General features: G+C 37.2%; 1 pseudogene; it reads right to left on the reverse strand.

The window, feature by feature from the left end:
* Window positions 1–796: 796 nt before the first annotated feature.
* LOC113495622 lies at window positions 797–2470 on the reverse strand (annotated as a pseudogene).
* Window positions 2471–3224: the final 754 nt, after the last annotated feature.

Consider the following 3224-nt stretch of genomic DNA (forward strand, 5'->3'; position numbering starts at 1 on the left):
GGGGGTCATTTTTGGGGGGAAGGGGAAAATTTTAAAAAATAATTGAAAACTGCATCGTGTGGCATATCAAATGAAAGGTCTTGTTGAGAAGATCTTAAATATATTTTTTTGTAATTTTAAAATAAATAGTTTCCAAGTTATTCAAGAAAATAGACGAAATTGACCATTCCCCCACTTATCTCCGAAACTACTGAACCTAAAATTTTGAAGAAAATACAGAAATTAGTTTTCTCCTTATAGATTCTAGGAAAACCTATAAGAAGTCATTGATATTAAATAACATTGTAAATCACTCATATTGTGCGTACCAACTTACATTTGCAGGTGGAATGTGTAGGAGAACGTATTTTTTTAACTCCAAAAACATGATAGGTAACATCGTACGGAACCCTCTTCACGCGAGTTCAACTCGCACTTGTCCCCTTTTTTATCACCACTACTGTGTATTTTTTTCCATTAAAGTCACAAAGTTTTGTTTATAATATATATATTATTGTATATTATAACTTTTGTGTGGCAGATTCGGAATCATTTATTCAATAAGTTTACGCCTGTTCATCAACATAGCCTAACCAGTTTCGGACTCATCCAAAGCCCTTAAATATGAGTTGACGTAGCGGCTATTTCTTCTTTGATTTTTAAACAAAACAATTTCGTGAGCGATATTTACTATTAGCAAGTGTGATACAAATTTTTTGTTGTTTACCATTGAGCTACTAAACCCAAAACATTGAGATATTCGATTTGACATCATTGAATCATCCTGAAGAGTGGGAGAAGTAAAAATAACATTAAATCGGATGCCATAATTATTTTAATATTGTTTTTCATTTCACAGATATTTTGTAACACTTCAAAGGCGGCTGTTGATCCAGGAGACGAACGAGGTAACTCGAGCATAGGCGCAGGGGAACCAACCTGACAACCGCGGTCAGATCCGAAGGAAGTCACACCAATCTGTAGAAACACAAGAAAATTGTAAAACTTCGGCATTGGTTGGCATAACCTAGCGCAGAAATCCTACATAATATCCACGTACATAATTATATAAAAATGTTTCTAAAATCCACTTAACGGAATGAGAGTGAGAATTGACTTGAGAATCTACCTTTTAAACAAAACAAAATAGTTGGCAGAAAAGTAGACAACGTGCAACGCCGCATTCATTAAGACCATTGTTCATATCTTATATTAAGTTGAAATTAATTAATAAACATAGATGCATAAAACTCGCAGAAGAAAATAAATATCGAAGGCGTGCAATTGGGGAGGCCTATCTCCAGCAGTAGATGAATATCGGTTGATGATGATGATGAATTAATAATCAACTAAGATTTTAAGTTTCTTACCAAAAGAGGATTGTTGTTTCTGGTAATAACGAGGGGACCACCAGAGTCACCGCTGCAAGTGCTCCTGCCGTTGGCGCCGCTGGTGCAAATATTGGAAGACTGAATAATTATCAAAGAGCTGCGACACACGTTGTTGGTGATCACTGGAAGCGTTACGTGGCTCAGGGACTGGCTGCTGGAAATGCTACCACCTGTGGATGAGAACAATGTAGTCAAACTTACAATACAACACGACAATTAATCTGACTAAGAAATAAAACTCCTTACCGTCTCTGGTTAGACCAAATCCAGATGCAACGGCGTTGCTTCCGGCAAAGTTTTCATTAAGCTGAGAACCAGAAGGCAGAGCAATAGGACGAATGTTATCTGTAAGTAGAGCAAAGAAGTTTTGTGTTGTGTAGTTGCTAGACGGACAATTGCTTCGACATTTCATTCGACGACACAAAAATTGTGTACGAACCATTTTAATCAAACGATGTGGTTAAATGTTTTTTTTTTTTCAATACTTACTGTTAAAACCTACGTTGCTCGGCAAGTTGATGAGGGCAATGTCGTTGCGAATAAGAGTCGGGTTCCAGCTTCCGTGCATGACCACGTTACTAGTAGTCTGCCTGGTACCACCAGAGAACAGACGGACGGATCCAAGTACAACTGTGAATTGTCTGGCCTGGTTCCTACCATCAAACCAGCAATGGGCGGCGGTAAGTACACGTCTGTTGTTGAGCAAAGAACCACCACACACAGCCTGACCGGATGGTAAGGTAATGACAAGTCCAGCCTGTACGAAGAGTAATGGAATTTTAATAAAATCATTCAATGGACAGATATATTACGATCAAGACATATACTAATAAAACAAAGTAACACCATACCTGGTAAGGGAACTGTCCTAGGGACGATGTCGAACCACCGACGATTCTGGACTGAACATCTTCCTCTTCCTCAGCTTTACGAATCCTTTCCAATAACGGCTGACCGATTTTAGTCAAGTAACCGTACGCAGTGATGTCCTCGAGATCGATGACATCTTCGAGGTTGATGTTCCTCGCGGATGTGACCGCGGTCAGAGCCAATAAAGCCAGAGCCAATTTCATTTTACAGGTACTGAACTTGTAGTTGTTTCTAAAACTCAAGCTCTGCTTATTTATACCCCTTTTTTGTCTTTGATTGCAAGATAATTTTGATAAGCAAAAGTCGATTAGTTATCTATCTTGGGAGGTTTAAATGTGCCGATCGTGTCCATTACTTTATATGAGCAAGTCAAATACAGTGGTGTCAAATCGATTTAAGCAATATTTTTAGTTTAGTTCAACAGATTAGCTGAATAGTGTTTTAAACGCCTTAAAATAAAAGGATCATTAAGTTTTTGACTCTCGAAAATGGAACTTAAGTTTCACACATTCATTTCTCTGAAGCATCCGGACGTGATCAGTGGAAAATAATTTTAGATTAATTTTCGATTCAATTCATTTAGTATCTTGACTTCGCTATGGAAATCAGAAACGGAATTATCCACCAAAACAACAAAACTAAATATTCAATTATTTCATTTCACTGCTTTATTTAAAATAATCACAATATCACAACTTTAACCCTATAAGACCTGAGAGAATAATTTTAGTGCTCTTGTTAAATAATAGTTGCCCCTATCACCCACACTCCGTTGGTATTTGGTCGTTGGCACCTACACCACTTACAGGACAATCCGTTATGCATGTGTGAGTGTCTATTACATAGTTACGACTTATTATAATCTTCAAATGATTTTATGAATAAGAAGCGGTCTCAAATGACGTTGAAAGAATTAGTGATCTAATTAAATAATACCTGTTGCGTAGTTGAAACTTCTACATAATGATGTATCTTCATCCATCT

Source organism: Trichoplusia ni, chromosome 7 (genome assembly GCF_003590095.1).
Source record: "Trichoplusia ni isolate ovarian cell line Hi5 chromosome 7, tn1, whole genome shotgun sequence".
In the NCBI taxonomy this organism is placed as follows: domain Eukaryota; kingdom Metazoa; phylum Arthropoda; class Insecta; order Lepidoptera; family Noctuidae; genus Trichoplusia; species Trichoplusia ni.